Here is a 13,872-nt window from a genome sequence, read left to right as displayed (position 1 = left end):
TCCAATCAAAATTAGATAACACTGAGGAAGACAACAGAGGAAAGAGCCCAGACACAAAGGAAACAAAGAATGACTGTATTTAAATTTAGTTAAGCCAGGTTGAAGATGAAAAAATTGGATAAAGATTTGGGATTGTATTAACACCATGGACTCACTGGATGACCTTAAATCATAATCTAGTTAATATTTCAGTACCTAATACAGACTCTTGTTTAAGCCACTGCATTAATTCTTTCTGCATTCATTCATTCATTCATTATCTGTTCACATTGCTTTTTTATTCCTATCAAGTCAACCCCAGAAGGTGCATACTCCATATTTCTCTAAATTGATCATATAATCTCCACTCAATAACATCCCTCTTCCAGACATTGGCTTCCAGTTCCTGCTGGGAGGAAGGGCGGGATATAAATCAAATAATAAAAAAATAAATTGTCGTAACCTTTTATCTTTGGTGCTCACCATCTTTAAGAAAGTCAAACATACCCTTTATATGTGTGAAAGGCTGTAAACATTTATTTTCACCACGCTGAGAATCTAATAAGTGTTCTAGTCTAGTTGCACCTTGTACATCAGAGCAAAAGAGAACTGGAGCTTGAGAGTCTGTGGTTACAAGAAGGTTGCGTGCCTGTCCACAGAGGCTTACAAGGCATAAGAATTAGTTCTTGTAGGCCAGAATATAGCTGCTTTTTGACACCCAGAAGGAAAAGCATAGTCAAAGTGATTGCTATAACAAGAGGAACCAGCAGGCGTCTCCATAGTTTCTTTTTCTGCACTGAACGGTGTGAGAGGGGGATTCCTCAGATGTAGGGAGTGTGCATTTGCAATAACAGTTTATATGCCCTACAGAAGTTAACAAATAGCACTTTTTCCTGAAAATTATTTTAAATTGCTGACCCTGAGGAATGTGTTGGCATAGCACAATTAAGCTAATGCAGCAAGTCTCAGGAAAGCTTCAGATGATACCTGGCTGCATCTGAACAGGATGTGCAGTTTCTCCATGCTTCCTATTCTTCTGGAACAACAGTACATCTAAATGCTGCCTTCCCATCTGTCTCACCTTGTTAGAGAGGCACAAGCTTGTGAGTCCTTGATCAGATTAATTCAAATATATACTAGAATGTAGTAATTATACTGTCAGCAAAGGTGAAAATGAGAGAACAGTTGAATTAATACAGGTTTTTCCTTAAAGAAATGGAATAGGTTTACATTATATTGTTGGGAAAAGGGACTTAATTGGTCTGCTTGTCTCAAGGTATCCATACTGAAATTAATGAGTTTGCCCCTCTTTTCCTGTCCATGGTACTCTGATCTGGATTCATTCCAATAGCTGGTTGACCCTGCTTTTGTCTTCTCTGACAGCCCACCAGCTGAAATTGGAATGGGAAAGTTGTAGCTCTCTAAATGTTATTGGATCAGCTCCCATCAGCTTCAGCTACTATGCCAATGGCCTGGAATGATGGGAACTGTAGTCTAACAACATCTGCATGGTCACAGGTTCCTTGTCTGCGATTTACAGTTTCCACGTTTCACTATGCTACATGTGTATGTATAGATGCATTTTGCGCTAACCTACAGTTAAGATTCTGTACTCTGAGCTACTTAATGCACCTTAATGGCAGATCACTTGTATATAGATCCAGCCTTGTACATAAACTGCTTATACCTTCTCAGTATTGGCTTGTTTTGTAGGCACATAGACAAGAAATCTGCAAAGATACACATAGTGCTGCCCCAGACTAGTTCCTTCCTCAGCAAAAGTGCACTGCTTGTTCACTACTGTGATCCTTAATCTAGCTTCTCTGCTGGTGTTGGGATACTAGTGGGGAGTGCTCAGGGTTATTCTTGGAAGACAAGGAGGAATCTGCTCTCCCTGAACTCAGCACATTGCATCCAAGCAGCAGATCCCTCTTTGAGCAGGAGTGTGCTTCTTTCATCATTTCTGTGATTTTTAACCTATCATTTTCACTGGTCTCCTGAAAGAGAATGATTTATCTTATGCTGGATTTATTTCTTTGCAGACTTATAAAATGCCTCTCAGCAAAAAGTTACCAAAGGGTTGCACAATAAAATAAAATAAGAAATACAAAAAGTTACAAACTCAATAAACTAAAGGCAATAAAATCATTTCTACAAAAAAAAAATATGGACGGCCTTCAAGTTGATCCCGACTTATGGCGACCCTATGAACAGGGTTTTCATGGTAAGTGGTATTCAGAGGTGGTTTACCATTGCCTTCCTCTGAGGCTGAGAGGCAGTGACTGGCCCAAGGTCACCCAGTGAGCTTCATGGCTGTGTGAAGAATCGAACCCTGGTCTCCCAGGTCGTCGTCCAGCACTCTAACCACTATGCCACACTGGCTCTCAATTACACAGTTATTAGTTTCAGCTTTAACAATTCAAAGTAGGTATGAGGCAAGAATCAAGAAGAGTACCACCTAAACTTTAGGTTCTAAAGAGAAGCATAAGATTTCAATACTGGAAGCCGGAATTCATGACTGGTAGTGATGCAGTTATGACTATGCAGATGTATAACTGCCCTCCTTTTGCTTTTTGTATTGTTTTACTAATTGTACTACTACTAATTTATTTTAATAGTGTCTGCACATCTGCTTTTTCAAACAATAAAGTACTTTGCATGAATACTTAAGTGGGGATTAACTGTCACTGTTTCTCTTTGCTTTGACCCTATGTGGTGGACATTTTGCCTGTTCAGTTTTTCTTGTATTGAGTCAGCAAATATGGAAGATGCTTCCTTGGAAAAGGCCCTTCAACCAAGCAATTTTTGCTTGGAAAGGAGAGACAGAAGCAGGTTTTTTTTATACTTCAAATGTCTGAGGGAACTTTTTCCCCCTAAGTCTCACAGTCACATGGAATGGGGGGGGGAGGGAAATTGTCCAGATCACAATGGGGAAGGAAGGAGATAAACGTCCCCCCTCCCTGTGCCGCGGTCACAATTAAAAACAGGACTCCTCCTGCCTGTAAAACATAAAAACAGAGAGATCACTGCTGCTCAATTAACATTTAGTGTGATATGTTGATTGGCCCTTAAAAACTTGTGCTTTGTAAGATTTTCATTTTCTAGCTTCTTTAAGTCTTTCAGACAAGGAACAGAAAACATAAAAGAGAATTATAATGTCAGAGTCATTCACTGCAAAACCATGTGTCTTTTCCTAGAAGTTGATCACTGAGCAACTGTTCTACAAAGTTGGCAGATTTTCATGTTTGACCATTGCCTTATGACAAATGTACAGTGTGTATAGTCTATGACAGAATGTTAAGCCAAATTTGCGAAGACATGCGTGGGTGTTCATGTTGATTTGTAGCTTCTAAGTGGAATGAACTGCATTATATCTGAGAAGAAAACTGGGGTCAGGAAGGATAAATAGATGTCATTAATGGAATTATTGGCTCATTTCTAGATCTGGACAACATCATGCTAAAGGAAATGTCACAAGATTATTATTTTTTAAATGTAAGCTACATTTGAAGGACCACTGAAGGATCAACGCTAAAATGAGTTTAGTCAATTATACCATCTAAGGGTAGAAATATATTCAAACCCCCCACCTTTTTAACTGTAAAACCTAGAGGGAGCAGCTTGAGTGCATTTTTTTTAAAATTCAGCTTCAAAGAGATTTTGCAACTGATCAGCAGATCAACCCTTCCCCCTCCAGGTGTGGCTAATGGAAATGCTTTGATCTGGCAACTAGTGTGTTTACAACCTATATCTATATTTATCTTTTAATCAGTACTGTTAGGTCCAAACCCAACACGCAAGTCGCCCTGTCAACCCCAACTTGCTTATTACACCCGGGAAGAGTGTGGAGTTGAGTGCAAATGAACCCACTATCAGAGATCAAGTAACACGAGACAAAAACCTTTGCAAAGGGGACCCAATACTTACAAGCCGAAGCAGGCCAGCATGGGAACCTCGTTTATTGGTGTCATAGGGTTTATATAGGCTCACCCCGAAGTTTACAGTATCGGGCATACGTCACAAAATACAAAAGAAGCAGTTGCTAGACACTATAGCTTTGGGGCAGACAAAAGGAGGTAAAGGGGTGTAGGGGGAAGGACGAAAGTGGAAACACTAAGATTATCTCTTAGATTCCATGTCTGCATACTTCGCATGTCCTAGAGATAAGCACTATGCAACTACAGAAGAAGGGAAGAGTAAAGGGGTGGCCGGCTGCAACCGGGCGCCCCATGGGTAGGAGACAGACATGAAAATTACTACGCTTGCATATCAAAGGGTTTCACAAGTCAAGATCTGAGGGGCAGCGGAACAGCTTATAATATTTCTATGCAAGGCACCTTTATAGCAATAAACAAGGTCATAGGCATGGATGTGATACAAGAGATACATAGTAGGGAAGTTTCCAGCTTAAACCGGCTTTTATTATGCGAGCCACTGGAATGTAGGTAAGGGTCAGGTCACCAGGAAATAAACCGACATTTTATATCAAAAGTCAAATAAAGGCCACTTTGGTTCTATTTCCCATAAAGCCCAAGCTGGTTTAGATAGGACAAGTGAACTATAGTTTTACAAGCACTGGGGATTTCAATTTAACCCCAACAGTACTAACTACATTAATACATTTTACTCAGAAACAAAAGGACATGTTAACTTCACTTTTTTTGTCTGATTGAAGAAGACAGGATATTAGAATGGTCAACTTAAGAAGAAAAACAATCTACAGTCTAAATTGAAGGAATACAACATTACCTCCCATGAGCTTAGGGATATACATCATACCACTACATGACCATCATGTGATCATTGCTCAGTATCATCTTCAGTCTTCTCTGCTCTGGAGAAAGAGCAGGCAAAGAAAGCATAGGGGTTGCAAGTCAGGAAATAGGAATCTTACTTCTGCTATTAACTCCAAATGGCCTTAGGCAAGGCACTCTTTCTCAGCCTCATTCTCTCCCCTGCCTCCAAATTGCAATATGGGGATAATAATTTTGACCTAGGGTAGAGTACATATAGCCCTCCAGATGTTGCTGGATTCCAACTCTCACTAGCCCCCTGACCATTGGCTCTGCTGACTGGGTCTGATGGAGTCCAACAATATCTGGAGGGCCACAGCTCTCCATCCCTGTTGTTCTAAGGATTACAGTACAACAGACAATGCATGTGAAGGAGTTTGAATGCTTGAAAGTGCTATATAAGTGTTAAATATTATTTATTTTAAAGTGTCTGCTTCTCTTTCTCCAACTATATCTAGTATCCCTCATTTCCCTACATTCCTGCAACTCCCACTGATTTGCCTAATTTCATGTTTTCATATATTTAAGTATCTATTACCTCAAACCTTCTAAAAATCAATGGGTAAAGTTAAATGTTTTGGCTGAATCATACCCAAAGCCTTTGCTGAACCTTATCAGCTATTCTGCTGCCCTTCTTGCTTTTCAATCCACTCTCCCACTAGCCATCTGCTGTCCATAACTAGTAAACCTTTGAAGCAGGAGCTATGCCTTTTCTGTTTTGTACACCATCTAACATATTACTGGACCTATATGATGATTATTACACAGTAGCAGAAACAAAGGTAGCAGAAGATAGTACTGAATATCATGGGAGGTTTAGACCATAGCCACAAATTTAGTTTTATATATATTTGGCAATACTTTCCCCATTGTCAGTTAGTGTGTTGTGCATCTTTGAAAGGAGAATCTCATCTCTTCTAAGGTCCAAACCTAATTGCAGGCCTTACCTATTCCCAATATTAAATCAACCCACTCTTTGCTGGTGCTAGCCAGATGCTACATTCTCTCATGGGAGATATGCTTTCTCTTACTGCATCACCATCCACCATGGAAAGCTGGGAGTGATCAAGATCCTCCCCCCCCCCCGGGTTTTCCTTCTCCATTTGACACTTCCTTCTGCAAACACTAGAGCATACCATAAAGGAAATGCATGTCAAAGGAAATGTGGGACTCTAGAGACACAATCTAAACAAGTTAATTATAAAGCTATCCAGACCAGAGACCAGAATGAGGGATAAGGATAACTGTACTGCCAGAGATTGTTATCACCATGAGCCTCCTCAACACTGACAAAGAGGTAGAACCCATTCCTGAAGCTGCAAATAACAACAGCTGTAGAGGGAAAGGGTTCAGATTTCTGAACCACTGAAATGTTAAAGCCTCTAGTATCCAACTCAGTGGGAGGGCTCACACTTAATGCTAAACTGTGGTTTTGCATATGAAAATGACCCATAGCAAACCTTGAGCATTCTTGTCACTCTCCTCTTTCAGCATGGCCACAAGGAGGAGATTGGAGATCAGAAACTGCCTCTTCTGTTTTAAATTAGCCAGTTTTGTGTTATATCAAAGCTCTAAACTGTGGTTAATTTTAACTATCATTTGTTGAAACAAACCAGCTTCTTAAACTATGGTTTGAAGTTGCTTTGTTTTAACAAAACATAGATAAGATTAATCACAGTTTGGATGACACAACAATCCTTGTTAATCTAAAACAGAAGCAAATGCTTCCAAACTCCTCCTTACAGCTATGCCAGAGAAGGAGGCTCCAAGGGTTTAGCATTACATCCAATCAGCCCAATGCATTCAATATTAATCTAACTGTGGATATGATACTTGGTCAGTATTAAGCAACTGATGATGGCACCACAGTAGTGAACATATCCCATAGTACATAATATTGTTGAATCACATTAGAAAGTACTATGTCAGGCTACACTATACAACAGGATTGTGTACTGCAGCAGGCCTGCATAATTTGTGACGTCCCAAAGTGAACACAGCCTACCAATCCAGCAGTGTATTGTGGTTTGTGTTGAGCATTTGTTTTTCAACCCTAGTCAGGAGGTTTATCAAGCCCCTGATGAGCCACTATATGCAGCTAGTCTAGTGTGTGGGCTGTAGTCAGCTTGGCAGCCGCAGGTCAACAAATTGTGCAGGTCTATTGCAGAAGTGCCTCTCTTTAAAATCCTGCAGTCAAGCATCACTTTACAAAAAACTGCCACTGACTCCATCTTTTACTTTAATAAAATAACTTTATGTAAAAAAAAAGTTTTAAGTTTTGATGTATACTTCAAATGAGAGTAACTAGTGCAAGACAGAGTAGGAAACATATGTATCCTTTTGGTCTTGTAATCTTTTTGAGTATAGCCAACACACTATACATTCCCAACTAAACAAGCTGCTGAAAGACCCCTCTTACACTCTCCAGTATAGCATATATAGTTAGATATATATTGTTTTGTTGATAGAAACCTAGATATTTAAATTCAGCCAACTCTCGTTACAGGTTCCAAGAAAATGTAAACCTAAATTCTACTTACGAGTTAAATTGCAACCCAACTGATAAGACATGACGGGAAAATATTTTACTCTGTCATTACATCTTTGGATAAATCCCAATGTGGAGAAAGTCAATGAGTTGTGTCGTTGTTATGCCCTGTTTTCCAGTACTTAGTGAGAAAAGGGACTCTTTCATGAAGAGAGTGAACTATTGCTTACTGTGATGCTGTATATGAAGGAGGGATCACCTGTGGATATCTGGACATTTTAGGGGTTTGAAAGTGCAGACACATGAAAAGGTTATTAAAGAAGAAGATCTTATCAGGAGACCATATATATTTATTGGGCTGGCAATAGAGATGGATAGAATCAAGTGCAAAGTATTTAACTCAGTGTCAAAATACATTACAGGTTCTGCTCCATAATTAATTCAGAAGACAATATGGACTCCAATTAATTACAAATATGTCCTTATAAGGAACAGATTTGAGGCTTTAAACTTAGTTGACAGAGAACCAGAAGAACTATGGAATGAAGTCAGAGATGTTATCAGGGAATAATGCAAACAGACAGTACCTCTAATTAAAAAGAGAAAAAGACTTCAATGGATGACTGAAGAAACTCTTCAAATGGTTAAAGAGAGAAGGAAAGCAAAAGCAAAAGAAGATAAAAACACGGTCAGAACCCTAAATGCAACAATACAGCAACTAGTACATAGGGACAAAGAGAACGATTACAATAGTTATTGTATAGAAATAGAAGAGGACAACAAAAAGGGTAGAACAAGAGCCCTATTCCAAAAGATTAGAGAAATTAAAGGCAAATTTAAACCAAGAGTAGGGATGTTGAATAATCCACAGGGATGACTGACCGAGATGAAATAAAAGGAAGGTGGAAGCAATACACTGAAAAACTCTATAAAAGAGATGAGATACAAGGATGACAGATTCATTCACGGAGGAACCGTATGATGAAGAACCAGACATTTTAGCATGTGAGGTAAAAGCTGCTCTTTAAATACTTGGAAGAAACAAATCACCAGGAACAGATGGCATACCAATAGAGTTGCTACAAGCTACTGAGACTGAATCTGTCCAAAGTTTGACAAAAACTGGTCAACAAATATAGAAAACTAAACAATGGCCCACAGACTGGAAGTGTTCAATGTACGTCCCAATTCCAAAGAAAGGAGATCCCAGGAAATGCATACATTTTTGAACTATTGCCTTAATACCCCATGGAAGTAGAGGAATGCTTATGATTCTACAACAAAGGCTCTTACCATATATAGAGCGAGAAATGCCAGCCGTCCAAGCTGGATTCAGAAAGGGAAGAAGTACCAGAGGTATATATCGCAAATATACGTTGGATAATGGAACAGACCAAGGAATTTCAGAAGAAAATCACGCTGTGCTTTATAGATTACAGCAAAGCCTTTGATTGTGTAGATCATGAAAAACTATGGAATGCTTTAAAAGAAATGGGGGTGCCACAGCATCTGATTGTCCTGATGCTCAACCAATACTCTGGACAAGAGGCTATTGTAAGGACAGAATACGGAGAAACCGATTGGTTCCCAATCAGAAAGGGTGTGAGATGGGTGTATATTATCACCCTATTTGTTTAATCTATACGTGGAACATATCATATGGAAAGCAGGATTGGACCAAGATGAAGGAGGTGTGACAATTGGGGGGAGAAATATCAATAATTTAAGATATACAGACGATACCATACTACTAGCAGAAACCAGTAATGATTTGAAATGAATGATGATGAAAATTAAAGAGGAAAGCACAAAAGCAGGATTACAGCTGAACGTCAAGAAGACTAAAGTAATGACAACAGAAGATTTATGTAACTTTAAAGTCGACAACAAGGACATTGAACTTGTCAAGGATTGGCACAGTCCTTAACCAAAGGGGAGACAATAGTCAAGAAATCAGAAGAAGGCTAGGAGACTGGGGAGGGCAGCTGTGAGAGAACTAGAAAAGGTCCTCAAATGCAAAGATGTATCACTGAACACTAGTCAGGATCATTCAGACCCTGGTATTCCCAATCTCTATGTATGGATGTAAAAGTTGGACAGTGAAAAAAGCGGATAAGATAAAGATCAACTCATTTGAAATGTGGTGTTGGAGGAGAGCTTTATGCATATCATGGACTGCAAAAAAGACCAATAATTGGGTGTCAGAACAAATTAAACTAGAACTATCACTAGACGCTAAAATGATGAAACTGTGGTTATCATACTTTGCAGACATCATGAGAAGACATGATTCACTAGAAAAGACAATAATGCTGGGAAAAACAGAAAGGAGTAGAAAAAGAGGAAGACCAAACAAGAGATGGATTGATTCCATAAAGGAAGCCACAGACCTGATCTGAACAAGGTGGTTTATAACAGATGCTCTTGGAGATCACTGATTCATAGGGTCGCCATAAGTCGTAATTGACTTGAAGGCACATAACAACAACAAAAATGTACTTATGCATGGCGATGTAATTGGCTTATTGCAGGGCCCTGTCTGACCAACTCAACAGGTATGAGGGGACTGGCTCTTCCACCACTGTCCAGAGAGCCATTTAGCATAAAGGATCTGTTTAAGAGAGCCTAACCCCCTCTGTGTTCAGAGCCTCTGAATGCCCTCTGAAGTGTGTCTCACCTCAGCTTTGCTGTCCTTTCATCAACAGGTGAAGCTACACTGGTTTGTCTAGGCCTTTGGGAATAGGTGAGGTGCAGTTTACAAGGCAATTTGCCTTCCTAAGAGAATGTAGTCCCAACAGATATGCAGTTCCCCCCTCTCTATTCAACTGACTAATACTACCTTCAACAATAATCAATAAGTGGTTATATACACTCCTCTACCCCAAAGGCAAACAAGTATTCACACATGTAACAGTGTTCCTCTTTCCCCCCTCACCTCCGTTGCCCTTTCTACACAGAGTAGGAAACTATCATGTGATAAGAGGTCATGAATCTGAGACTTCCTGTTTTAAGGCAGATGTGAGTTTCTCAGATTCCTCATCTTCTGGCAATGGTCCTTAATGGTTTCCTGCTTTGGAATATGGGCCTGACTTGTAATTGCTGAATTCATAAGGGTGAATGGAATGTTGCTATTGTTCCTGCTACTGTGTGTAGTGAGCAGTGAATTCCCTGCATCAAATACAATTCTCCTTTCAGTCAGCTGGTGCCCATTTCCACAGGGGCTCTTTACACTTGGCAAAGCAGCCACATTCATTCAAGTAAATTAGAGCCAAGCCCAATTTTTTTGTAACAAGATACATTTTTGTAGCATTTTGTACATATTTTTCAACCAGCTCAGAAATAAATGCATTTCTATTCTCAAAATAACTGTAAATAATAACGCTTCTGTTGTTGATCAGCAGAGACCACAATGAGAACTGCAGATGCACTTAGCTATTGTTAAGTTATACAATATAGTTTGGTTGCTATTATTCTTATATGTATTGTTCCTTTAACAAAACATCTGCCAGATATCTTCAAAACATGAATTTTACTTTAGAAGATCTTCCACAAATGTTGGAGGCATATTAAAGGCAGGATATTCAAGAAACAGTGTCAAGTATTCAGATCAGTTTATTAAAATAAAAGTCCTGTACAAAGATTTATTTATTTATTATTTTAATATTAGATTTATATCCTGCCCTCCCAGTAGCAGCCGAGGTTAAAGGTGTGTGTGTGTGTGTGTGTGTGTGTGTGTGTGTGTGTGTGCATCTGACTAAATTAAAAAGACTTCCCAGTAACTGCCGAACAGAATTCTGTGTCCCCACCCACCCCAGTTCCCCTAGGATTATCTGATAAAGGGCAAACTGGAGCCAAAGGAGAATGCAAAAGTCAATAGATAAGATTTAACCCTTAATTGGATGAGTGTGTTTGTATCTAAAACCTCATAGGTCAAAGTTCTTCCTAATGATGTAACTAGTGACAAAGCAGTATGTATCCCCATGTACCTTATTCTCTAGAGTAGTAGCACCAGATCTTAGTCATAAAGCATATTCTGTGTAGCTAAAGGGATACATCAATGTATATCCCCCATCCTTTCCTCACTTTTATTTATTACATTTATATCTCACCTTTCCTTTAAGGAGGTCATGGTGGTGTACATGATTCTCTTCCCGCTTCATTTTATTTCCACAATAACCTTGTGAGGTAGGTTAGGCTGAGAGATTGTGACTTGTCCAAGGCCACCAAGCAAGCTTCATGGCAGAGTGGGGATTTGAACCAGGGTCTCCCAGGTCCTACTCTAACCACTACACCACACTGGCTGTCTCAACAGAGGACCATATTTCTACAAGAGACTATCTTTTTCTAGGAGCTTATACGTACTTCAGAAGTTCTGTAAGTGTATGCTACCTGCAATTTGGTGATAATTGTTGCTGGCAAAAGCTATACATGTGATCATCAAATAATTATATTTCTACTGTTACAGTGATGGATATGTGAAAGGAGTCATCATATTAGGTCTCTGTCGCCTTAAAGGCCTAAGGTCCTTGATTTGCAGATTAAGCTATATGGAATTTCATACACACATTTGCAGAGAACAATATGTTTATTTAAGATGGTGGGTTCAATACGTCTGTTGCATTTTTCAGTGTTTGGCTAGTACAGAATTACATTATAGATCATAATCCCAGGATCACAGTCAGATTCCTGTATTGTTCCTGCGTCTTACCATTAACTGTCACGTCCTATGCTAATAGCCTCCAGGTTCTTCTTAGCAGTGCTCCTCCCTTCTCTTTATCGTTAAAAGTATTTGCAGTGCTTCTTGTTCTTCTGTGTGTGGATATGCTATATGTCAAATGTATGCTATGAGGCCTCAAATTGGTATACCAGTCATCATGTATTGACTTGACTGGAGGATATAAGATAACAATATTTTAACTGAATAGCCAAGCTCTAACAACTAACGTAAGTCCCATTGATTTCAGTGGTTCTACTCTAAACATGTCTACTTCTGGATCCAACTCATTAAATACAAACAAAATATGTACATATTTGTCCTTTGTTTGATGTTAAGGTGGTGTGAACATCATACTTCTTCCCTGATTTTGCAGTTGTCCTTCATATTTCATGAAGGCTATACATACAGTAGAATAAACTCCAGTCCTGAAACTTCAGTAGTTCTAACTGAATTCAAGAATTGCTGCAATATAATTGCAAGTATGAATCACAGGTTCAGTTGAGATAAATAAAAGAAGTAACTTCTTAAAACAACATCTAATTAACATATGGATTTCACTATCACAATGTGGCATAGTTATTAACTAAGGGGGGGGGTTCTAAAAAGCAACAAGAGGTAATTGTAACAAAATGCTGCAGTGCAAAGTGCTGGTCAGAATTCTAGTCTCTCAGCCATGCCCTTTCCCTGGATACTCTGTTCCTCCCATTCTGTTTTACCGTCATCAACAAACATGCATGCTCAGCCCTTATTGGGGCTGTTTGGGGGGCCTTCCCTTTGTTTTGCTGAGGCTTTTTTGTATTTTGGTAAACCTTGGGGTTTCTCCAAGCCTGCAGATACCTCCCTCTCACATACAGTTTTGGTTTTGTAAGGATCAACACTCAGAGCATGAGTTTGCTCTTAGTGTCTATGATTAAACAAATTAGGGTGCTTACAGAGAGAGATCTGTTGTAGAATCTGTGGTGTTCATGGATGCACCACTTTTGCACTGTCCATTTAACATTTTCACCATCAAAATGCCAGCCCATTTATTTATTTATTTTTACATTAATTCTGGGTTTCCTCTTATTGCAGAAAATCCATTAAGTAAAAATAGCCTATTATTATACATCCACAGTCATTACTGGTGTGGAAGCTCATTATCACATTTTTTTGGTGGTGGTTTGTCAAAACTATAATAAGGTTTTGGTGGCTAGTCCCTAACGCTAGACCCCTACTTCCATTTGCTGCTCACCTGACACAACCTAGCCATTTTGTTTCTGGCAGTGCAAACTATATTTCCACTGTTTCCACTGATTGACACATGCTGAAAGTACACTGGCATTTCCAATAACCCTTCTCATAGTACCTATTCTCTAAAGATATCATCGCATGTGGCGGATTACTTTGAAGACTGTAATCAGTTACATACATCAGGAGATAACGTGGAAGATTTCTATCAGAATATAAATATAACTAAATATCAGTCTTGCACAAGACCTCTGTAATAATTAAAAAACACCAAATGGAAATGAATGTTGCCTCCTGCCAAAAAAATACAAGCCTCCATTTTGCCCTTTGCAAAACATGATAACTAGGGGCTGATGTTTGTTTTCTTGAGCGCTTTTTGTGGGTGGATTTTGTTTTTAAGGTGAGCATGCACAGGTACAGAAATACCTGGAGGCATGCTTAAAAAGGGAAATGGTCATGGAGGGTGTGAGAGTAGCAGTTGAGGAGAGGGGGTCAGAAACAGAGCACAAAAACGTTCAGTCAGTGACTTAAAAAAGTAGTGTGTAGAGATGGTTCCGTGCTAATTGTGCATACAGAAAAACAGAATTTGAATGACCCATTTACCACATAAAGCCTTAACAAGGGATAGGTTTTTCAATGGCTTTTAACCAGTCTAGCTATGAGCAGCA

The sequence above is a fragment of the Rhineura floridana genome, chromosome 4 (genome assembly GCF_030035675.1).
Source record: "Rhineura floridana isolate rRhiFlo1 chromosome 4, rRhiFlo1.hap2, whole genome shotgun sequence".
Classification (NCBI taxonomy): Eukaryota; Metazoa; Chordata; class Lepidosauria; order Squamata; family Rhineuridae; genus Rhineura; species Rhineura floridana.
Note: the sequence above shows the minus strand (reverse complement) of the source record.